The 26,123-nt window shown below is 41.4% G+C and overlaps 1 non-coding gene across 1 annotated transcript; it reads left to right on the forward strand.

The window, feature by feature from the left end:
• The first annotated feature begins 24,198 nt into the window (after positions 1-24,198).
• LOC122126279 lies at positions 24,199-24,300 on the forward strand. Its single transcript, XR_006150871.1, has one exon. It is a non-coding gene; the product is annotated as a U6 spliceosomal RNA (small nuclear RNA).
• Positions 24,301-26,123: the final 1,823 nt, after the last annotated feature.

A 26,123-nucleotide genomic window follows, 5' to 3' on the forward strand; every position in this document is an offset into this window, starting at 1 on the left:
ATCACTCCACTCGTAGTTCCTCACCTGTCTCTGCTTCTGTCTCCACATGGCTTCTCTGCGTGTTCGGTTATCCTACAATGTCTTCTAACCACCCTTGTCCCTGGATTTAGGGCCCACCCAGATGACCCACGATGATCTCATCTGGGGAGTCTTGATGCTCAAAGAAGGTGATACTCACTAGTGCTGATGTTTGGAGTATGGGCATCTGGTTTTAGGGGTCATCATCCAATATATTACAGCGGGCCATGGGTGGGGCATCCTCCCCAAAGCATTGATTTGCACAGAGGATTCCAGCTTCTGCACGGACTTTTATCAGCATTTTACTTTGAATTCTACGGTCTTCCGGCCTGATTTTAAACCATTTGAAGATTTGTTGCCAGGACACAACAGTTTCCTTATTAGGCTCTGTTTCTATCCCCCATAAAACAAGTTCAGGCCCCCGAGCACTCCCTGGACATCCCGGGTGCCGTCCCAGGGCAGGGGTGGCTGCCCTTTCTCTGTGCTAGGTCTATCAGCCTCAGGCTGACTATGGGCTTTGCCCAGGATTTAGGACAAGAGGACAAAATGACTCCCAGCTGGAAAAACAGCCATGTCTGCAGAGCTGGCTGAGAATTCAGTGGAAATAGCTCAAGGCTCTGGGTCCCAGGGTCCCTGGCTTTTGTTTTCTTTCCTGTTCTAACTTAAATTCCTTTCATTTCTGGAAACACACACACATGCATACACACATGTGCACACATACTATACACATACAAACAATAAAGACAAGTATGAAATAAAGGAGAAAGTAAAAGCTGAAGTGAAAAAGAGGTTTTTTTTTTTTTTTCCCAAGCCCCTTACAACCTCTTAATGTATTTTACATAAATCCAAACAAGGACATGAACATTTTTGTGCCTAGCTAGTCTATTTCTGCATTAAAAAATTATACTCATATATGTGTTTCTATATAATTTTTTGGTCTGGGTGGGAAAGTGCTTGTATTTTATCTTGGCTCTCACTTTGCATTTTTTTTCTTATTGTCTTTCTTGCAAAGGACTTTATTTGAATGCTCATCCATACCTCATTTGTAGCAGCTACGAATAACTGTTTTCTGTGGCTGTACAATAATTTTTGTTAGCATACCAACTGGCTTCTGATGGAGTGAGTTTCACATAACTTTCAGTCTTCTGACTCTTACCCTGCTGTTGGGCTAACCCTCACAGTCGATATAAACATCTAGATCAGTGTTATTTGGACATGTGATCCATGTGGCACTCATTGATTTATCCCATCTCAGGGAGAGAAGTGATCATCTTTCCTGAGGAAACTGGATCTTCAATCTCTGATTTCAAGAAGGAAAGGTAAAGTCCAATTAAAGTAAAGAATCTTATTTAAAGTCATTGGGAGAAGATGACTGTTCAAAAAGACATGCACTCATTGCCTGACTTTGTTAACTGTAACCCCTCTGTACATCACCTTTACAATAACACTTATTGTTTTTCAAAACAAGAATCTAACTTAAAGTCCAGGGCAGTGATCAGCTCCCTGCTCCCCTACGTTTAATGTTATACCAACTCCCCATGGTTTTAGCATTCCTTTGACGCAGAGTACACCCTTTTGCTTCCAGCCCTATCCTCTTTTCTGACCATGTTTGTCTGTTGCTAGTCAATCCTTTGTACATAAAGACCACTGGGAATGTAGACATCCTTATGGCTGAGTGTGTGCAGAGGGATGATGCATCCAGCCTGGCTGGCTTCTCGGCGGACTGTGAACCCCACCCGCTCGGGGCCTCCTGTGTCTGCAGTACTTCCTGCACAGGCTTCTTCTCCTACTATCATACTCTAGAGGAAAAGAAAAAATAAACTTGGAGCAGATTTGGCCTGTTTTGACTCCTGGGTGGCCTGAGAGTTGTGTGGCTGAGGTCGCTCTGTTCTTGGCAGCATCCATCGACAGCCTTCCGCTTTTTAGAGTGGGCATGTAAAAGGAGTGTCTTGTGAAGGCTTCATTGTCACATTAAGAAGCATTTAACTCCACTGTCAGGAGAATGGTGGTGATGTGCAATCGGCTGAGGATGCTGCATTCTAGATCGCTGTGCCTCATTTTCAACTTCTTTCTTTCTTCCTTCCTTCCTTCCTTCCTTCCTTCCTTTCCTCTTTCTCTCTCTCTCCCTTCCTTCCTTCCTTCCTTCCTTCCTTCCTTCCTTCCTTCCTTCCTTCCTTCCTTCCTTCCTTCCTTCCTTCCTTCCTTCCTTCCTTCCTTTCTTTCTTTCTTTCTTTCTTTCTTTCTTTCTTTCTTTCTTTCTTTCTTTCTTCCTCCTTCCTCTCTCCCTCCTCCCCCTCTTTCTTTTTGCCAGGCCTGGATGCTCTCCTTGAGACTCTTTGGGCCCAGGCTGGCTTCAAACTGTAATCCTCAGATCTCAGTCTCCTGAGTAGTTAGGATTATAGGCGTGAGCTATGGATGCCTGGCTGCACTTTTTTTTTTTTTCTGTGTGTCGTGGGGCTTGAACTCTGGGCCTGGGCACTGTCCCTCAGCTCTTCAGGTCAAGGCTAGTGCCCTACCACTTGAGCCATGGCACCACTTCTGGCTTGTTCTGCTTATGTGGTGCTGAGGAATTGAACCCAGGGCCTCACGCATGCAAGGCAAGCACTCTACCACTGAGCCACCTTCCCAGCCCTGCACTTCTGCTTTTTAACTGTGGACTGGAGTTAACTGACACTAACTAGTCAACTTTAATGAAATGCTTGGAACCAGAAGTGGTGTAGATTTTGGATTCTGGAATAGATGTCTTTTTTTTTTTTTTGGTCAGTTGTGGGGCTTGCACTCAGGGTCTAGGTGCTGTCCTGAGTCTTTTCACTGAAGGCTAGCATGTTACCATTTTGAGCCACAATGTCATTTCTTGTTTTATGATGACTAATTGGAGATAAGAGTCTCACAGTCTTTCCTTCCCAGGCTGGCTTTGAACTGTGATCCTCAGATCTTAGTCTCCTGAGTAGCTAGGATTACAGGCATGAGCCACAGTGCCCTGTCTAATGAGATATCTTTAGACCCATGTCCAAACACAAAATTTTTGTTTCATATACAACTTTTACACAGAGTTTGAAAGTCTCTGTATGTTCCTCAGAGCCTGACGTGCCCTCCTTCTGGTGATGTGACAGTCCTGATATCTCCTAGGGAGCTGATACAAGGCGTAGCAGAGACTTGTACAGAACACATGAAGGCAATGTAAGCTTGTCATGGAAGAATCCTTATGAGTTGCAGGTAGCAAGCAAGGAAAGTATATGCATGAAGCAAGAAAGAATTTATACTGAATGGTAAATTCTTCACTCTGAATTTTTGCATGAAAGTCAGGGTCCAGTTCCTTCCTCTCAATGGGAAATCTTCTTCCCCAAAATATGGGCATTTAATTTCCTAGGAGTATGGGGTAGGGACATTGCATGTCTGAAGAGTGTGTTAATCATAGGACACCATGTTGATCTTGCACAATCATTTCACATTTTAGCCTTTCCAAGACCCTAAGAAAGTCTGTAAATCAAAAAATATGCTTAATTTTGTTTATTCAAAGATTTTCCAAAATTATTTAGCAAAGGAATTGCCTCTTTTTGAAAAATGTTTTCCTTGATCTAATTTATAAGCAAACCAAAGAAACAATGTTTGTTAGAGAAAACTGAGAAAGATAATGCTAAGAGAAATCATCCTTTGTTTTAGTGAACCAAGAGCTCTTACCTGTATCCTCATCAGGGCATGCACACAAGCAGACAGGTACACCACACATATACACACACATACACACATATATTCATTTACACACACCTTCTTTATATGTATATATATATATATACATATATATATATATATATATACACACATTACTGTTATTGCAAATGTGTTGTACAGAGCGATTAGAATTATAGAAATCAGGAAAAGAATACATTTCTTTTTGCATAGTGTCACCCCTTCCCTTGCTCTTCTCCAGTTTTCCCTCCCATCTCCACCTACAAGTTGTGTATTTCATTTTTCAGCAGTGTTCAATGAATATCCTTGAGCTGCATTTGTTCACCCTTTGTTCCACCGTTTTTGTGCCCTCCCCGCTTACCCTCCCCAAATAGATAAATTCACAAATAAACAGTACAGAAAACAAAAGCCACAACAAAGAAAGAAAAAAACCCCACTCATTTCCATTTCTTGGAGTTCCTTTTGATAAATATTACATTACAGGATCATATAAGAATATTCTCCTTCGGTCTTACTACACACACACACACACACACACACACACACACACACACACCTTCTCATTGCGAGCATTCTCAGTCCCAGGAGAGTTTATTTCTCTCAGGAATCCTAAACTGATCACAAAGAAGAATTTTCCCATGATTGACATAAAAAGATTCTCCCAACTGACTGCCATTAGTCAGGTACCCACCTGGCTGTCATCTGAAGAGTGAGATTCCTGGATTTCTTCTGTCACGGAATTGCTAGTGCCAACTGGATTAGCAGTGGGCATGAGCAACTGGGAGGAAAGTTTGGTGCTATTCTGCAGTTGTCCCACTGGGTATATTTGCAGAAGGACCAGAGATTATGTTATGTCAGTTAATCAGTTGATATTCAATGACAGAGTCTCATTCCAGGAGGAGTCATGGTGTGTGCAATATAAGGCCAGCCAGGCAGGAAGGGAATGGCTCTGTGCTTTTGAAGATCTCTCTTCCCAATCAGCCCTTGGACCAGGGGCCATTGGACACACTGCCTGGCACTAGATAGTCATGAAAGCCTGGATGTGGAGTCACAGATAGCTTACAAAAATAAAATAATAGCCAGCCATGCATTCATGTGTACAAGTGTACATGCATATGCCTATGAGTGTCTGCAGGTGTTCAGGTAATATTCACAGGTTTGAGCCCTTGTACCAGAGACTGGGGACACGGAAGAGACAAAGCAGTTATCCCTCTTGTCTTGAAGGAGTCTGAAAGCCTGGCCCCAATGATGGTTTGGTCACACAGGCTGGGTGAGTCCCTGGAAATCTCAGCATCTTTTGATCAGGCAGATAGTTCAACCCCTAGAGTTACTCTAAGAACTAGAAGTGGGACGTGGAGAGCATCGTGTACACAGCCAGCCAGACCCAGATGAGAGAAGGGTTAGTTTCCTTCTCGCTGACGGACTTGACCCATCTTTGAACACAGAGGCTTGGTTTTACTTTCTTTGGCTTGATGGCAACATTTGAGAGAAGTCAACAATCCAGAGACACGGCAGACAGCCAGGCAGGAGGAAGACAAACAAAATCGACACCGAGCAAAAAATGCAAAGGTATTCAAAATGCGAGCTCTAATTTTCACTCCCCTGCTTGAAGCCTGCCAGACACAGGGCTTTCAGAAAGAAAAAAAAATAAATCTGATTTGTACTGAAAAGGGCCAAAAATAACCTTGCTTTCTCTTGCAGAAGAAAACAGAAAATGCTGTGGTTTCCTTCCATCTGGGTGTCCTTGTTCCTTGGCTGGGAGAGACAGGGTGAACCTCAGCCACAGGCCTGGAAGGAAAAAAATGGACCAAAGAGAACACATTAAGGCCATGGCCTGAGGTGTGACCAAAGCTGATGATTGACAGCCTGAGTTTGGCTAAGGGGAGCAGGCTGGCCAAGAAGAAGCATCCACTGGGAAGAGAAGACTTTCATTTGCATTTGCTAATTACAAATAATCTCTAACTGGCGATTGGCCAGTGTTTTTAGCCTTTCAAAATACTTTATGTGTCTTTAGTTTCCATCCCCATTCCCTCTGTTTCTGGCAGTTTTGTCAAATCTTTTTCTCTGAACTTGCCTTCCAGGTTATTCTAAAGTCTTTCCATTTTCTAAAATAGAACTCTGATGTCCTAATCTTCTGGAGATGTTCAATGAACCACAGGAAACTCTGGATATTCAACCCCAAACTGTATATTCTCTCTCTCTCTTTCTCTTTCTCTCTCTCTCTCTCTGTCTCTCTTTTACTTCAGTCATCTTTCTGAGTTTGATACCCATTCCTTTTGATTTGACCCCCCAAACGTCACTCACTCCTGGCATCCAAGTCCCTTCTTCATCTCGCTATCTCAGAGATAACCTCCTTGGCTTAACATGGTTTCTTTTCTCTGAAGGAAGGAATATCAACTGCTCTCCTAATGAATTGTCACATTGTTCCTGATCATAGAAGACACCTTCCCCACCTCCAGCTTCCTGATAAGGAACCCAGAATCCAGAGAGGAGAATGATTGTGCTCAAGGTCATGGAACTCTTTAAGTGATGGAGCTGATGCACACTCAGCTTGAGGCTAACATCTTCTTGTGATTGGCAGCTGCCAAAACTTCACATTCCTTTAGTCCTTAAAACCTCTCCATGGCTGCTTCTAAAATAATGAAGCAGTGATTCCAGGTGTTGCTGCAGAGAGAGAGAGAGAGAGAGAGAGAGAGAGAGAGAGAGAGAGAGAGAGAGAGAGAGAGAGAGAAAGAGAGAGAGAGTTGTTACCCTGAACGTTTTTTGGCCTCTTAGGTTTTGGGAGAATCTATTTTGGGCTCAAATACAGTGTGATAGTGCCTGCCAAATTATTTTTATTGACACATACCCCATTGTTGCACACAGAGGAAATTTCTGACCTGGTCAAAGAGACCTCACATGAAGACACGGAGGATCCAGGAGAGCAGAAGTGGCCCCACAGTGAGTGTGCCCCTGAGTCCACGAGGGAGAGGGAGCTATGTGGGAAATGCTCACACTGACAAGGACTCTGTATTAAATGGCTGTGCAATTAAGTGAGCTGACCTGAAAGTCCTGGAATCCAAAGTAAAGGAATCCCATTCATTCCAGTGCTGAGGCTTCTCTGGGGCCCCCATCTGGGTCAGTTGCAACACTGACTCCTCAACAGAAGAGCGGTACTTTCCAGATTTCTCCAGTCTCTTGGTCACAGTTCTTGTGAGTTTCATTCATGAGGAAAGGTTGACTCTGCTTGCTGCTTGCTGCTGAACTTGCTATCTACCCAGAGGTTTGGAAGCTACTGCCTACCTCTTTTTGGAGAGAGATGAGCTGAGGAAGGCCTTCCAATTTCTAAGGAGACTAGGAATTCCTGAGGATGGTCTCCTGACGGGGCACTATGGAGCAATGGTTCTCAAAGTGACCAAATAGCAGTATCTACATCACCTGGGGAAATGCAGATGATCAGGCCACATCTTGAGCTGGTTGAGTCAAAAGTAAAGGGAGAAAGAGTCCCATCTGTTCTTCATAAGTCTTCAGCTGATTATAATACACATTTGACAGTCAGAGAAAGAGAGAGAGAGAGAAGAACTGTGTTTCATTCTCCCCTCCTAACGCATCCTCATTCTATTTTCTCTTTACATAATCCCACTTTCAAGAGTTTCCTGTGATAACTGATATTCTATGTACTTCAACTTTAACACAGCTTCAACTTCCTTAGCCCAGCAAGTGGCCTTCTCCCGTCGAGACTGGACCATAGACAGTCCAGCAGTTGATAGCTAACTTCATGTTGAGTGTCATGGATGCACCATGAATTGTGTTTACTCCGGAGAAGTTGCCTCAAACAAGACAGGACCTTCCTGGAGGAGAGAGCCTGGCAGGAGTGATAAATCTCCACCATTCAGTGGAGAAGGAGATGGAGCAATGTATCACATACATGCTGAACAAAAGCATCAACACGGTCCAGTTCATCAGTATAAAATGGAGAATGAGAGAGAGAGAGAGAGAGAGAGAGAGAGACAGACAGACAGACAGATAGACAGATAGACAGACAGACAGAGACAGAGAAACAGACAGAGAAACAGACAGAGACAGAGAGAGGAGAGAAGCCAGAGGAGAAGGAGACAGAGAAGTAGAAGGAAATAAGAACAAGTAGGAAAAAGAAAATGAGAAAAGAAGAGGAAGAACAACATCAACATAAACAACAAGAAGAGAACAAGAATAGGAGGAGGAGGAAGAAAGGGAGAGAAGATGTCAAAGGAAGAAAGGAAAAGAGGACAGGAAAAAGAAAAGGAGATACAGTACTTGGCTACTTTGGTCCAGAAAAACAATCTACATATATTTTTTCACACTCGTCTTTGATAAGTGTTTTTGGAAGAGTTTTAAAGCAGAGCCATATGGAGATTCAGGCATTTTTCTGCCCAGGGAACTTTACTTTGATTTAAAAAAAAAATCCATTGTCTTCCGGACACAATGCCATGGGAATTCCTGTGGCTTGTTACCAAGAAATACAGAACTAGAAGGTTGGCAAGTGGGTCCAGATCTTCCCCCAAAAGACTGTCCAACCAGGAACGCACAGCTCTTACCCAATGTGCAAGTTTCTGCAGCATGCTGGGCTCCATTTCTTTTCTCTGTGCCAGACTATGAGAGACTGGGAGGCCCAGCCCCTTCTTCCTGGCCAGCCAGGCCCACTTTTTGATCAGTGTGGTCTACCAGATCGTGCATGAGAGTCAGCTGCAGAGCTGCTGAAATATATCCTCACTGAGACACATTTGTGTGGCATCTACTTCCATCCAGCAAGAAATGGAGGCTGATGGGACTAACAGACTTTCTTAAGCTTGATAAATCAGAGGCCTGCAGAAGAGTAAAATCTCCTTTTTCGCATCAAGACATTGTTACCTGCTTTTAATGCCTGGGATTGTGTCAGATGATTTGGCACAACTTGGCTCACTGTGATGGTAGATTTAAGGTGGACTGAAAAGTTGGAAAGAGTTCAAATTGTTGACAGTGTCCGTGAACCCCTAAATTAAGCAACTTGGAACCCCTGTGTCTTGTACTTAGCAATCACATGACTTTAAACTTACTATGCCCTATTTTCTAACTTTGTGATATGAAGACAAAAATACCCTTCTTACAGTATTGTTTTAGTGACTGAACTTGGAAACAATACATCTGAAATGCCTAGCAGAGTTCCTGATGCCAAAGGAAATGATAGATGATGCTAATGATTATGATGTTATTCTAATACTACTGTTATTTCTTCATCCTATGAAGAGTAGAGTATAGAGCGGGGACCTATCTCAAGGTAAAATGATTGTCTAGAAAGTATGAGTACCTGAGTTCAATCCCTAGTACTGCAAAACAAGCAAATAAATACATAAAAATAAAAATAGAAGCTAGGTGTCAGTGGCTCACATCTGTAATCTTAGCTACTGAGATCTAAGGATCAAGGTTTGAAGCCAGCCTGGGCAGGAAAGTTTGTGACATTCTTATCTTCAATTAACTACCAACCAAAAGAAAAAAGGCCAGAAGTATAGCTGTGGCTCAGGTGGCAGAGCACTAGCCTTGCACACAAAGGCTCAGTGCCAGTGCCCAGGTCTTGAGTTCAAGTCCCAGTACTGACTCTTATAATAATAGTAATAATGATACTAATAATAACAATAATAGAATATAGTTCTGCCTCTCCATCATTTGGATATTGTTTTATGTTACTTGAAGATTACATCCAATGTCTGGCTTGTTTGTAGCTTCCTAATCTTATAGGTGGACATTTGTTTTTCTTGTTAGTTTGTGTCTGAGATAGAGTTTGATTAGGTCTTCAGTCATGAGCTGCTCTGAAGTGGCCCTCTGCTTTGTCAGTATCCATGTTACCAGGTCTGATAGCACATGCTGGTGGTCCAGCCTGGACTGGAGTTGGATGAGTACTGATGTAAAAAAATGTTATCCCCCAAAGGAGTTGGTACTCCTCTTCTTCCCACAATGCATTAAGAAGGCCTGGTCCTTCCTCATGAGCATGGCAGTTAGATATAAACTCCCAAGAAGTGATTGCATGACAATCTCCCACCACAGCTGTTTCCAAGTCCTTCTGTCCCTCCTCAGCCAGGGACTCAGCCAATGGCACGTCTTCCTATGGCTGTCAGGCTAGGTTGTGCACATTCCCTCATGGCCTAGGAGGGAAGAGAAGCTGGTGGGTGTTGTAGGTGCCAAGGGAAACTCCAGAGTTCTTTCCTGTGGTTGAATTTGTCCATTTATGTTTCTTTGATCATACGTGTTCCAACCCGGTCGTAGCTGGGAGTTGTCTGTTTTGCACTTTTCAAATGTGATAGTTAAATTTTTCAGCTGCCCAATGCTTACATTAAAAATTTCCAGAGAATTCTGTTTCTCAAGAACATGCATCTTAATTTATTTATTTTCACATAAAGGGGTTTCTCTCGGGTGAAGGTTCTTAGTTGAATAAAATAACTTCTCTTCAAGTATGCCACGTGTTTCTGTAATATTCAATTGTCTTCTCGTTTGGATGAAAAGACTCCGAATTTTACATAGTAAAGTTTGCATCAATCTTTTATTTCCACCAGATAGCTCAAGGTTGTGATGTTCTCTTGTCTTTGAAAGAAAACAAGGCCATGCTGAGCAGAATCTATGAATCAGGTTCAGCTTTTCCCTTGGAGGAGCAAGGCGGGGGGGCGGTGAGAGGGGCTGGGGGGGCATTGGAGATGTTGCAGCCTTTTTTGTGGCTCATAATTCATTATTAGAAAGATTTATAAAGCCTTTTCATAAGCGCTTCACAAAGCAGATTGGAACAGAAACATAATCTAGTTAAACCCACTAAATTGCTGATAGAGGGGAAAAGTTGGGTTGGGTTTAAGGAATCAAACATGATCAATAATCTAGTCTTCAGAGACAGTGACTAAGACTCTATTCTCTGAGAGGGCTTATTGCTTCCATTCTGAGCACAGAAAAAGGAAAGAAAACAAAAATAGACACAGCAGAGACTGAGACTCTGATGTGGCCTTAGTCTTTCTGCTCCCCAGATCTGGTTCCATGGCTGCTTTCATATATATATTATTGTAAAGATACTATACAGAGGGGTTAAAGTTACATGAGTAAGGTAATGACTACATTTCCTATCCAGCATTGTTACCCCCTCCTTTGTTTTTCCCCTACCATCCCTTCCCTCCCCACCTCCCCAACTCCTCCCTGACCCCACTGGAAGTTGTAAAGCTATTTTCAACATAGTGTCTTGTACATCTCATTGTTACAATGGGTCAGTCTGTATCCTTATTTCAGCATTTGTTATTTCTGAATTAGAAAAATGTATATATAAGATGCAGGGCACTGAAATCAAATACAATGAAAACAGATTTTTTACCATCGGGGAAGAATATACAAAAGAAACCCAAAAAAATCACATAGTACATTAAAAAACAACAGCAAGAATGCTAAAACCTCTTGTGTCCTGATCTTATATTGTCATATGTAATAGAGCTCCCCTATGACCCAGCAATCCCACTTTTGGGCATTTACCCAAAAGATCACAAACAAGGCTATACTAAAGCTCCCAGCACAACTATGTTTACCACAGCAGTATTCACCATAGCTAAGATATGGAACCAACCCAGGTGCCCCTCAGTAGATGAATGGATCAAGAAAATGTGATATATATGCATATATATATATAAATATATATATTTATGAATTCTATGCCTCCATCAGAAAGAATGACACCACTCCTTTGTTAGGAAATGGAAAGACTTGGCTGCTTTCTTAAAGGATTAAATTGCAACCCTGCAACTGTCACCCCCGCTGCTTTTCTCCAACTTTCTAGAGCATCCTGATTAACACTCATTTTGATTATTTCAGTGCAATCCCCTCTCCGTTATGCTTTCTACTACAACGTTTCCTTTGCCTGGACTCCTATCCTGGATTTAGAGTAACTTCTGGGTCTATACAGAGTACTGCACGTGTCCTGCTGGGCCCTCTTAAAATCTGATTGACTCATCTCTTCCTGTCCTAAGAATGCCACCCAAAGAAGGCCTCATCGCTCTTGTACTACATTATGTCTGGCCTTGAGTAAAATAGTGGCTTTCTCTGGTTTGCAGGTATTACATTAGTATTTCTTGAATGAATGAGTTTGTGCATTCACACTTTATATATAACTGGGGCTCCAGACTAGAGTGGCCTGTCTTCTCTACATGAAGTCTTGACTCAATCTAATACATGAGACACTCCCAGTCTTTCCCACATACTTCCTGCCGATCTTTGTCTCATCTGAAGTCTTATCTGCACCTATGGTGAGTGGTCAAAGTATTGATACTAGAGAGAGATTCTGAATTCAAGCTCAGGACCTCCTAAATATTATCTTGAGTGGGTGATTCGGACTTAATGTCCGAATTCTTACCTTGTCTATGAAATGGAAATACTAGTGCCAATTTCTGTTTTATTGTGAGATTAAACAAACCAATATTTAAAGAGCCATTGGCATAAGGTTGGGGCCAACTCAGATGTACTGAACGACTAATATCATTTGGAGTTTCTAGAATAGTTAAGCCCCTGCTATTCAAGAGGACTGGTGGCTGTCAGAAAGCAGCAGAAGTGATAGGATTTTCTCAAAGCCTTGACATCTAGACCACTATCTGGGAGTCAGTCCTGCTGAGGCTCTGCCTATATCATCTACAGAGCCTGGGTGAACTCAAGTGGAATTGGCACCAGAATGACTTTCCCTCTTTCAATCCCATGCCACGCCATTTTATTTGTAGATCCCAGCACTTTACACAATTTTCGTATCAAAGGTAGTGTCTAATAGATATAGGTTTGTGAATAAAGAAGTGGAAAGGATTGAAATCGAATGTTCTGGGCCCTTTGCTGGGTAGTATGGTTGTAATCATGAATGAGCCTACCTTCCTTCATTCTCTCATAGTCTTCCTTATATTCTTTATATTCCTTATATTCTTTCATAGACTGTTTTTTTTTTTTTTTTTTTGTTGGTCGTGGGGCCTGAACTCTGGGCCTGGGTGCTGTCCCTCAGCTCTTTAGCTCAAGGCTAGCTAGCACTCTACCACTTGAGCACAGCACCACTTTCGGCTTTTTCTCTTATGTGGTGCTGAGGAATCGAACCCAGGGCCTTATGCATGCAAAGCAAGCACTCTACCACTGAGCCATCTTCCCAGCCCAGAGTGTTTCTTGAATATCATACTCTCACCTCATCTCCTCCCTGTTTTAGGCTTCAGGTCACTATGGCACTAGCCACATCTCAAGTGAAGCCACTCCTTGAATTACATCATGACATGAATAATCCTAAAATATTAAACATTGTGATGAAACCAAATGTTTGAGTCTATCATGTCTCTTTGAACATAGACATCCCCTGTCAGTTAGTTCCTTGAACTTGACCTAGCCTAGTCCTGTCTTCAGTTTTGTGACCAACGTTTATCATATTATATTCCTGACTCCAAGTCTCCTTCTGTCTCTTAGAATCTAGATCCCATAGCATTCAGTTATCTTTCCAAATCCTTGACTTACGTGGGTCTTCATCGCAGAGTGGACCAAAGGGGAAAACTAGATTTATGCATACCTTACTTTCCTTACAAGCCTAAAATAATATGTCTTTAAACTCAAGCCATGTGGTGTGATGACTATGGGCACCTCCTCCTCCTAACAAAAAAGACTGTGGTCCAGCTGGTTATAAATTTTGCACTCATTTCCTCCATATTTACGAATGTTCATAAAAAATTGAGAAATCTCATGAGCTATATGAATGGGTCAGTGTATAATAGCCTACAAAGCGAGAAAAGCATTGAGGATATAGAAGTGAAAGAATAATATATAATTCATAATCCGGAGATGAAAGGTGGGCGACTATGAAGCCGCTCTTCCCTTCAAAAGGATTAATCATTTTTTAATATCAACATACCTTATTATAAAGACAACACGGCTTAACCAAATACAATCACTAAAGTACTATCACCTTTAATCAAAAGATTATGGAATTCTCAAATAGTCCCTGGGCTAAAGCTCTGTATGAATATGGTTTGAATATCAGTTAAATACAGATTTCTTAATAGTTCAGCTATTATGTAATTAAATAATATTTGTATAATGACAACTGCGCACTTCATAAGTGAAAGTTAGATTTAATGAGACATTTATTGGCACAAATGATTAATAATAAAACTTCACATTCCAGGTAATTTATATACATGCAATGTGGCCAAGAAGCAAAGCTCATTTTAATGCTTACCTTGTGTCCCAGGATGCTGGTTTCTTAGCCAATTTAAATCAATTTCTGGGTAAAAAAAAAAAAAAAAACACATCAGCCTAAGGCTTAAGGGTGTAATTGCAAGAATGCTACAATGGACAAAGGCACCTTTTTATATACATGGAGGTTACAGAGAATGCATGCTAGGTTAACAATTGACATTTTATTTTGTTGGTAAATTGGTCAAATTCGTCTTTTTCTTTAATAACTTATGGAAATATCTCAAGGACCCAGATGAAATCTTCCCTTCCTTTTTCTTTTCTCCTCTCCTTTCCCCTCTCTCTCCATTTTTTCTCTCTCTTTGCTTTCCCTCTCCTCACTTTTCTCCTTCCCTCTCCTCTTTTCTCTCCTCCCTTCTGCTTTCCTCTCCCCCCTGTTTCCCTTCCTTTCCCATTTTTTTAATTTCCTTTCCTTCTCTTTTACTTTCTTTTTTTCTTTGTACATTAGAAAAGTAGAACACTTGGCAATCATGATTATCATCTCAAATGTGACCAATAGATGACTATATGACTAAACACAGCACCCTGCTTTACACTGCCCATTTCAGTGGGAGAAAATAGTCTTGTTGTGGTTGATCTTGTGACTGGAGAAAGCTGATAGGTGACGGTCATCCTGATCATCCTGACACCCTTGTAATAGAAAAGCATGATAGAATGGGTCCTGGAATATGCTAATGTGTGTGTGTGTGTGTGTGTGTGTGTGTGTGTGTGTGTGTGATTTTTTTTTGTCGGTCCTGGGGCTTGAACTCTGGCCCTGAGTGCTGTCCCTCAGCTCTTCAGCTCAAGGCTAGCACTCTACCACTTGAGCTACAGTGCCACTTCCGGTTTTCTGGTCATTTATTGGAGATAAGAGTTTCACGGACTTTCCTGCCCGGGCTGGCTTTAAACCTTGATCCTTAGATCTTCATGTTTCTCCTCAGCAAAAGGAAGGATATGAACACATCCTCATCTCCCCTTTTCTAAAGAGGAACAACTATAATACCAGTATCCCAGGACTATGTTCTCATAGCCCATTTTCCAGACTCTACATGAGAAATACACCAGAAAATAAAGCATTATTTCTGCCTTCACCTTTAAATGCCATTTGTGCATATAACATACAGATTCATTTTTAGAGAATTAATGGTTATATTTATTAAACTCTAATGCTCTAAAATACTTGATTCTCTTTTTCTCTCTTCTATCCTTTCTTCTCTCTCTTTCTTCTTTCTTCCTTTCCTTTTTTTGCATCACTATTGGTACTTGAACTCAGGGCCTTGCTCTCCCTTGGTTCTCTACCACATGAGCCACACTTCTACTTCCAGCTTTTTGTTGCTTAATTGGCAATGACAGATTCACAGACTTTTCTCCCCAGACTGGCTTTGAACCATGATCCTCAAATCGCAGCCTTCTGCATAGCTAGGATTACAGATATGAGCTACCAGTACTCAGTTTTCAATTATTTCTATGGTCTTGTGGCAGGATAGGAAGGGGAGATGGGATGGGGTGTAGATGTAGTAGGCAATGCACATGTGTTGGACACAGAGATATCAGAGCATCCCATTCTCGGTGACCAGTGTCTGAGAGAACTGCAAAAACACTAGGACATCATTAGTGGCCACATCACCGTCTCTGAAGTGTCTGGGATGTGGAGTAGTAGACTTCTCCCTAGGTTAGTTTGGCTTTACCAAATCTAAGAATAGAGAAGATCTTGGGGGAAGTTCCTAGTGTAGAGGAGAACAAGCCAATGATATCTGTTTAACCAGGAATATGTCTGAAGGCGTGACATATAGAGTGCTATCCTTTGTTTGCATTATTAATAACATTTTAATCAAGGTCTTATTGGGGAAGGGGACTATAAATGTTCACTTCTTTTACTTTATCCCAAATGTCCAAGCAGTAATGATGTACCATGCTTACAAGTGAGTTCCTCGGGATATTGAAGGCAGGATTTTCCCAGTAATGCCTATCAGCTCCCAGGCTTGTGGAAGTGACTGTTGATCATAGCTCCCCTGTTAGATTTTTTCAGTTCTCAGTTCTGTCTCCACCACTTATTTGATGTCTGTATCACCTTGGGGAAAAATACTTAATGCTTCCCAGACTTGATTTACTCGCCCTTAAAATGGAAGAGACTGTAATAATCACCAACTCGGTTGCTAAGCTTGGGCCATCAAAGGTTGTTCTCAGCAAATACATTCACCCCTATAATTCTAGTATAAGAGCTTTTTTCCTAAGACATGAACACTCAGGGTAAGTTCTTACTTGGTATTGTGTCATATCAATTCTTCTAAAATCTTTTGGGCATAGGTATAAACACACACACACACACACACACACACACACACACACACACACACACACACACGCAGAGCACAGAGATTTTACCACTTACCTGAACCAAAGAAATTTCCACCCAACAACTAAAATTACCTATGTGTATAGAAGGAAATCTACTTCTTGAATATAATAGTTTTCTGGACCCTACACTTTCTGAAATGGAAAGGGGATATACATAGTTATTCTTCACTAAGTCTTAGTACCAACACATTCATTCGTTAGTCAAGTTCCAAGCCACCAGCTCCAACAGACACAGCTCCTCACTGTCAGTTACAAAATGGAAAATGTGGTTGCATAGTGAAACATAAGGGCAGACTGCATTCCAGGAGTCAGAGAGGAAATGCCATCCACCGTTACCTTCTCAGGACCTCATCATTTCAAAACATGTCTGAAAAATATGGGTGAAACCTCTAGGCCTTCATAAAAACCCTGTTTCCTTTTTGTCCTGGGAATGCAGTTGGAACATGTTTCTCAGACTCTCTTGCTAGTAAATGAAGCTTGGAGCTGAGTTATGACTAATGGCATAAAGTCAGTAACAACAAACCTCCCCAGGCCTTCCAGTACCACCTCTTCTAATACAACCAAAAAGCTTTTCCCTAGCCTTTCTGGCAAGATACAAAGCCTCCAACCTGTCTTCCGGAACCCAAAGGATGGCAGAGCCACCCAGTCTCAAGAGATCTGGACTTTTGACTCCATGTCTTGATGACCTAACACCCAATTCCACGTGACATGAACAAGAAATAATCAAAGTTTAGTATATGAATCCACTGGCTTTCTGGGCTTCTTAGTAGAAACATTCAGCTTGAAGAAGACACAAACAATGATAAACTTGGATCTCATCCAGGGATGACAGGTAATAAGACACCTGGTGAATTCCTTCCGGAGTCAAGTACATTTACACATGAAAACAGAGTTCGTGACAATTGTAGATGCAGGTCTTGAAACAGAGAAGCGGAGTTCAGAACTTAAATGCTCCGCCTGTGGAGGCATCTGCTTTGTGAACAAGACTCCCCCGGCCTCCTGGGGGCTGACAAAGCCTTGGCAGGCAGACTAAAAACTTCCCAGCCAAGCCCTTCTTCCAGAACGAATCACTACTTCCAGAAAAGGAGAGCATCTCCACAGGGCTATTTTTAGATCCACCTGATTTTTAGAGCACCCTGCATCTGAGTCCTCACACTGGGTGTATACTTTGTGACCAGTGCCTCTGCGATGTCCTTTCCACTATTAATCTTTACTGCAGTAGGATTAATCTAGTTCTGAGCCTCTGAGTTAGAACTTGTAGCTATCGCACACATAAAACCAGGAAGTCAGGGTTTATAGTTAGCCTCCTCCCAGCAACCCATGGAATATAGAAGCTTCTTTTTATGCCCTTTGTGATGAAAACAAACTTGTCTAGAGTTTGGAGCAAGTTTGGAGAGTTTGGAGCAACTCAAGAGAGGCAAGTTTGGATTGCACTGAGTGAGAGAAGGATGAGCCTTAGAGATGCTAGGGGAAGGGAAAAATGCCAAGGAAGTAAAGTATCACCAACCTATTGCTGTGTCAGGAGGGTGACAGTCAAACATGATTCCTAGGTCTCTCATATAGAAGTAGAGTCATTGGTGAGCAAGCAAACCCCGTGAGAGAATGAATTGGACAAACAGGAATTAAACCTTCATGATTCTAAAGACCTCAATTTAAATAGGAGGTAAGACAACTAGACAGTTTAAATGATCTATGTGTAGAATGCCATAAATAGGTCTTACCTGGAAACATTTACTATGACCAGGTGATAGGAGATAAGGAGTCTTGTCAGGTTAGGTAGAATCCTGACATATAATGGATGAGAAGAAAGGAGGCTTTGCTTCCATTTATTTTTTATTTTTGGCTGCCAGCTTCATTTCTAATTGTATCTGGAACCCTCAGGACAAGGCTATGAGTTCACAAAACACCCATCCATGAAGATCTCATGGTAACTAGGAAAAGTTTTAGGCAAAGATTTGATGCCGAGAATGACTAGGTTTGTGGACGGGTGGATGAATATTTGAATAAACAGATCCTGAATGGGGCAGTCCAAATGAAGGACCAAAGAAGTCATTGCAAGGAAATCAGCATGGATCATTCAGAATCATCTACCTTCCATTTAACGATGCCACATCCTGTGTAATATTCATGATGTGGAAGTTAAATCTGTGTCTGTGACTCAACTTTCCTGAAAGTCCCTTATCCATCCTGGTAGCGCAGACATGGCACAAGCCAAGTTTATAGATGAGAAGCATCTTGGCAAGTGAAGAAAGGAATTCAGTGAGCCTCCTGGGGCTGTCTGCATAGAACACAAGGGTGAGCTATTTACACAGATGTGAACATTTAAATATTTACTTGTTTTACAATCCTAGGATTGCTCACCTACACATATTAAATAACCATACACTCATTTTATTCATTCTTGTATTTGTTCAAGTAATACATATTTATTGAGCACCTACTAGGCACCAGGTGGAACAATTCCATGGTGAGAAAGAGACAGCACCCCTCTCTCTTGGAGATTTCCCTAGTGAGTAGAGGCTGCAGATGTTCAGTATATGCATAGAATCATGATGCCGCAAAGAAGGAATTAGCCCAGAATCCCATGAGATGATACATATGAGTATTTAGTAGGCATGCAGAGAAAGAGAAAGCCTCTTTGAAGCAGGGATGGATGAACAGGAAGTTACAGATAAAGGGAGAAGCACTAGAGAAGGAAGTTTAACCAAGGAAAAGAATCCAGGGCCAAGACCATCACTCAAGGATTGAGCATGCAGCTGGAGAGACTGGAACATAGAAAGGCAGCGAGAATCTGGCTGGAGAAATAGACAGGGACAGAGATATTATGTTTCCTATCCATAGTGCCTTGCATGTTTCCCAACCTATTCATTAAAAATAGATTAAGTAGGTTTTATAGATTCAAAAAAAATGGTGGGCCAGGAAATTCTTGCATGGGAAAGAAAATAGCTCTTGAAGAAAATTCCAACCTTTGCATGTGCATCTTTGGTGCAACAGATATTTATCTGGTGGCCAGGGTGTGCTACACAGGAAGTCAATGGGAATAGGGGAAAGAAGGTGGGTATTTAGGCAAACTCTGGAATCCAGAGGCAGAACACTGAACCCAGCCTGAATTTCCAATGGATCTTGCAGATTGGAGACGACATCTTTCTTCTCTCCACACTTTTGGTCTGTGCATCAGCCAGCATGGGATTTAGAGTTAGTCCTAATTTGACCTTCTTACCAGCAGTCTTATCTAGTTGTTCTAATTCACAGAGCCCCTCTAACCTCTAACAAAAATGGAAATCTAATCATCCTTATTTGATATAATTGATGTGTGAAATTGGAAGAGTCCTCCATTCCAATAGCAGGTTCTCAGTAAATATTAACTAAGATGGATACAGGGGATGGACTTTTCCATGAGAACACAGAAGACATAAACCGTGCTGGAGTTACAAGGGTGGTGGCCCACACCTGGAATCCTCATATTTGGGAGGCTATAGCAAGAGGTTGGGAAAAGTTTGAGGAAAAATTGGGTAAATGAATGAGACCTTGTCTTAAAATAGCAGCTAGAAGCCGGTGGCTCATGCCTGCAATCCTAGCTACTTAGGAGGCTGAGAGCTGAGGATGGCAGTTCAAAGCCAGTCCACTCTAGTCTGATGGCCTTCCTACCACCACTCTCTCTTTGCTGAGGACTGGAGTCCATCTTCTTTATGTCCTCATGACCCCAAAGTTGTGGACCACAAACTACATGCCTGTAACCATTAATGGTGTGGTCCTGCCCATTAGAATTCCTGAAAACCAGGCTCAGGCTCTGAGTCCTAGGGTAAGGAATCCCAGTCCTATAGGTCTTTCCTTCCTTCCTTCCTTCCTTCCTTCCTTCCTTCCTTCCTTCCTTCCTTCCTTCCTTCCTTCCTCTCTCCTTCCTTTCTTCCTTCCTGTCTTCCTCCCCCTCCTTCCATCCCTCCCCTTCTCTCTCTCTCTCTCCCTTCCTTCCTTCCTTCCTTCCTTCCTTCCTTCCTTCCTTCCTTCCTTCCTTCCTTTCTTCCTTCCTTCCTTTCTTTCTTTCTCTCTCTCTCTCTATTTCTTTTTCTTTCTCTCTCTTTTTTGTCGGTCGTGGGGCTTGAACTCTGGACTTAGGGGCTGTCCCCACACTCTTCAGCTCAAGGTGAGTGCTCTACTGCTTGAGCCACAGCACCACTTCCTCTCTCTCTTTCTCTCTCTTTCCTTCCTTCCTTCCCTCCTTCCTCCCTTCCTCCCTCCCTCCCTCCTGCCCTCCTTCCCTCCCTCCCCTCTCTTTCTTTCTTTCTTTTCTCTCTCTCTCTCTCTCTTTCTTTCTTTTCTTTCTTTCTTTTCCTTCTAGAAGGTTTAGGTCAGATTGGTTTTCTGGATGGTGTCCCAATCAGACACTCAAAGAGGTGATGAAATTTTATCCTTGATCCTCTCCCCCCCGCTTTTTTTCCTACCAAGATGTCTTATTCTTGCTGCTGAAGGAGCCCAAGTCTCCCTCAGAAGGCTGTGTTTATCCTTCAGTGCCTGCCTTGCTAAACTCCCTCTCAGATTTCTCTGGAGGGAGGCTCCTGTGCAGATTGACTTAGAATAACCAATGGATGGGCATTGCCCTGCAGACATAACAGAGCTATGGCCACACAAGCCATCGTCCTGGGGCAAATTCATTGGAATGACTTGAGCCTGGGGACATGAGAATTAGTCTGCTACTATATACTTTTTTCAAAGTATGTCTTGGGGCGGGGTGGGCTTGGACACTTCACATCTTTGAGTTTCTCTTCTTTTCCATTTGAATTGGAATTTCAGCTCAGATTTCCAACTTGTGTTTACTAACCACACAGATTCTTTCTTCATCCATCTGTGTGGTAAGAATGATATTTCAGAGTGACATTGTCCAAAAAGAAATGTTTCATTTCCTGAAAAGGCAACCCCTGTGCACATCACCTTTTGTAATAGCAATAAAAAATACTTAATTTAAAAATAATATTTTAGCAACTAGCAGGAAGGGCTATTAGAAGAAATAAAAAGGAGCAATTTGTTCCAAACATTTGATTCATGATAGGCAACTCATAATTGTGGTATCTCTTACATTCTTTTTAGCCTCTTACTTGAACTCAGAGGTGTGCAGATCTGTTTTGGCTGTTCATTTATTCATTCATCAAACATTATCTGGTATCTCTAATGTCTGATTCCCTGAACTGAAGATGAGGAAGGAAACAAACTCTGGCCCACTAAAGCTTCTAGTCTATCATATACTCCAGCTTTTAGTTGTTATGAAATGTCTCAGGTGTCAGGCAAAGTTCAGAGATTTTTATTTCCTCTTACAGCTTTATGACTTTCAGACTGTTCCCTCAAAATTGCACTTAATTTTAACTTCATTAACTTCCTGTTCTGTCACAACAGTTGAACGAGGATTTCTCCATGAGCAGTATTCAAATCAGCTTTTAATGAGCTATTTAATTAAAGGCTAATTGAGGTGAATTCATTAAAGATTTCTAAATTATGCTTATCAGTGTAGCTATGTTTTAAGATAAGTTTTAAATATTTGTTTTATATTGCATTGTTTGATCATAAAAGTATGTATAAAAATTACTTTAAAAATTGCTAATTAGAATGTGGGTGTTTTTTTTTCTTTCTTCATACTTAAGTGGGATCCTTAGCAAACCAGCTTAATGTGTGCTCACTGTTGGGTTGAGATGATGAACCGTTACCCTGACTATGCTGGTTTGAGGCTCTGTTTGGTTTGTGAGAGATTTTCAGATCTCTTGAGATCAGATGTCATTGGATTGTCTTTGATTTGAGGCCCCAAACACCATGTAAATCAGAACTGGTTTGAGCAGGGTCTTCACCAAGCTCTGGTGACCCAAGCGCTATTTGACCTTCTGAGGAAGGGGACTGCACCACTGTGCTGTCCACAGCTACCCAGGCAATGAATATATGAAGCACGATCTGATCGTCCTAGATATACAAGAGGAGCCCTAAACTTTGGGACCCTTTCATTGAGAATATGTCACCAGCAAACATGCATTGAAAGTCTCCTGTGTTCTAGGTATCATTCTGAATACAGAGTAACTATCAGAATCACTTGAGGTCAAAACTGATTGAAAGAGATATGAGTCATTCAACATAGACAGTCATCCCCCACAATCTGTGATTTACTTTTCAAGGTTTTACTTTCCCATGATTAACTATGGTTAGAAACTATGAAGTGGAAAATCCCACGGTTTGTGATTTTTAAATTGTGCCCCATCTGTGGGGTAAGATCGTGTGTGATGTCCCCTCTTGTCCTGGTTTAGTTTGCCGTGGATGTCAATCATCCCCCTTGTTCACATATCCGTGCTTGTATATATTACCCAATCATCACTTAGTGCTTGTCTGAGTGCTTGTCTGTGGTGCTGTATTAAAGCAATCCCTATATATCAATCAAGTTCTACATCACAATGCTGCACTTCTTCTTATCCTGTGACATTGTATTGTCTCACATTGTAACAAGAACAAGGGTGAGCACATTGTAATATGGTAGTTGGAGGGATGGAGAAGACAGAGGAGGAAGAGAAAGAGGGAAAGAGAGGGGAGGAGGAGAAAGAGAAAGAGAACAGGGAGAAAATGCACATTCAGTTAATTTTTATTACAGTGTATCATTATAATTGTTCTATTTTATTATTTGTTGTCTCTCATTTCTGCCTGCACCCAACAGGAAAAATATTCCCTTCCCCCCACTTTTCCTTTTCATGGGGCTTGAACATGAGGCTTAAGAGTTGTCCCTGAGCTCTTTTTGTTCAAGGATAGCGCTCTACCACTTTGAGCCACAGCACCATTTTCTGTTTTCTGGTGGTTAATTGGAGAGTCTCATGGGCTTTCCTTCCACGAGCTGGTTTTGAACTCTGATCCTTAGATATCAACTTCTTGAGTGGCTAGGATTACAGGTGTGAGCCACCAGCACCAGGTTAGGAAAATAGTTCTGTAGGTAGATATACATATGCATGTACAATATGGTTCTGCACCTTCAGGCATCCAGTGTTATAATATTTCCATGAATGAGAGAGAGCTACTGTACCCTACACTGTGGTGTATTTGTACCTCAAGGCTAGGACAAAACCTCTTGAAAACTTGATCAGAGAAGAATGTCATTTTAGCTTAACCTGGGTCATCAGGAATACTCAGAAGATGGATGTTACTCTCAGCTTTGATGGAGAAGTAAGTGTTGCACAACAACAACAACAGCAGCAGCAGCAGCAACAAAGCAGAGAGCTTTATTGGAAGGCAGAAGAAGGCTGATGATTAGAAACATCAAGAATGGCATCTTCAGGAAGCTAGAGCAAGGGGGATACAAATGCTTTTCTTACATTCTGCTCCCTCAAAGCACACGCAAGAAGTCTTATTTGGCAGTTGAGAGGGAAGTACTGAGGATTTTTCTCTTTTCATAAAGAGGATTCCCCCAACACAAATATACCTACTACCCAGGGAATTCTCCTGTGATGTAGAGGCATAGGTTGATGACAGCCCTAATTTTATCACCATTAGGGAAAATCCAGACTTGTCACCATCACCATCAGCCAGGTTCATTCATTCAGTAGATTTCAGCAACTCATATATTCATTCATTTACTTTCTGATGTTACAGAGATGGCAATCTGTCTCCCAGTCGCCATCTTATGGCTCTTTCCTCCTCTCTGACATCACTTGCATCTTTCTTGGCTGGCCAGTCTCTCATTCCTAACTGGCCTCTCTCTCCACATCTACTTTTGGAATCTTAATCTCTTCTCCATACTTCCCTCAAAACATTGCTCTGAAAGCAAATCTGAAAGCATGATGACTGGTTTATTACCCACCAATGGATTTCATACATTGAGATGAGAGGATTCTACCCCCCTGGCCCTCTTGGAGTGTTATTGAATGAAATCACATCCTTCCAGAATTCCTATGTTAAAACTATACCTTGTGCTCACTTTGGCAGTGCATATACTAAAATTGGAGTGATAAGGAAAGATTAGTGTGGACCCTTTGCAAGAATGATACACACGTTAGTGAAATGTTACATATTTTTCTGTAACCCCTCTGTATCACCTTTACAGGAATTTTAAAAAACCCTAAATACACACACACACACACACACACACACAGATACACAAACACACACAGACACAGACACAGACACACACACACACACACACACACACACACATACACACATGAAACCCCATACTTCTATAACCTAAGAATGCAGCTATATTTGGAGATAGAGTCTTCAAGGACTTCAGAACTTAAGTAAAAGGAGGTCATTCAGATGGGCCTCAATCTGATATGATGTATACCTTTGTAAGAAGAAAGAAATGGATGAAGAGGAAAGGCTAATTCAAGTACAGTGAGTAAATGGCCATCAGAAAGCTGAGGAGAGAGGCCTAAGAACAACTTCTGGAATTGTGAGAAAATAAGTTTGTTGTTGTCTGAATCACCTGGTCTGGGGAACTTTGTGATGGTAGCCCTAGAAAAGCAACATATCAGGTTTCCCAAATACTCCAAGTTCTGTCACAATAAAATCTCTGGGCAACCAGAAGCAGTCTTCCTTCCTCTGCATCATAGCATGATTTCCTTCTCTTCCAGGAACATCTTTTTTATTTATTTTTATTGTAAAGGTTGTGTAGTGGAGTAACACTTGGATATTAAGTAATGGGTACAATTCTTTTTGAATGGTGTCATCTCTTTCCCTCATTTTCAGTTTTTTGCCCTCCTGAGCCCCTTCCCCCACAAGCTGTGCAGTTATTTTTCAATATAGTATCTAGTATCACTGCTGAATTAGTTCACCCTTTGTCCCACCATTTCTGTGCTTTGCCCTACCTGCCCCAAACAGATAAACTTACAGACAAGACAAAATGTACAGAAATCAAAAACAGTGACAAAAGGGAAAAACAAATAAAAAATAAAACAAAAAGCAGCACACAATTAAAAACCTCCTATTTTCATATCTTGGAGTTCATTTTGATAAACATCATTTTATATGATCATATGTACTTAGTTATTGAGCCTTTGTGATCCTCTCTTAAGAACATCCTCCTTTGGTCTCATTGTGTAAATGTTTAAGAGTCCTGTTTAATTTATCATGTCATGTCCCATTGTTAGTAGGAATGTAAAATTGTTCAACCACTTGGGAAAGCAGTATGGGGGTTCTTCAAAACACTATAACCTGGAGAAAGTTAAAATGTGTTTGTGACTTTAGCTAAGTATCACTATCCTACAATACTGTGAAATTTATATAATCAATCTCAATAAAGAAAAAAATAGAACAGAAAAAGACTAAACAGAGCTTCCTTATGACCTAGATGTTCCACTCCTGGGCATATATCCAACTGACCATAAACCAGGCCACACTAAAGCTACCAGCACAACTCTATTCATTGCAGTATTGTTTACAATAGTGAAGATATGGAATCAACCCAGATGCACTTCAGTAGATGAATGAATCAAGAAAATGTGGTATGTATACACAATGGGATTCTATATTTCCCTCAGAAAGAATGATATTGTACCATTCATAAGGAAATGGAAGGACTTGGAAAAATTATATTAAGCAAAGTAAACCAGAACCAAAGAAACATAGGTTGCATGATTTCCCTCATTTGTAGTAATTAGGATGTGCCTATAAATCTAACAATGGATGGTAAAGAAACAAAATTACACTCCAGAGATATCTGAATGCCATCTCTTCAGAGAAGCTTCCTGACTCAGAGCTGAATTTAGCCTTCTTCCTCCTCCTAGCTTCTCACAATACCTGTTCATTTCTTACAGTTTCCACAAGTGTGTACTAATCCAAAGCTCCTCCAGTACTTTAAGCTCTGTGAGGTCACAGCTTGGCCTGTTTTTTTTTTGTTG

Source organism: Dipodomys spectabilis, unplaced genomic scaffold (assembly GCF_019054845.1).
Source record: "Dipodomys spectabilis isolate Male_0828 unplaced genomic scaffold, ASM1905484v1 ptg000273l, whole genome shotgun sequence".
In the NCBI taxonomy this organism is placed as follows: Eukaryota; Metazoa; Chordata; class Mammalia; order Rodentia; family Heteromyidae; genus Dipodomys; species Dipodomys spectabilis.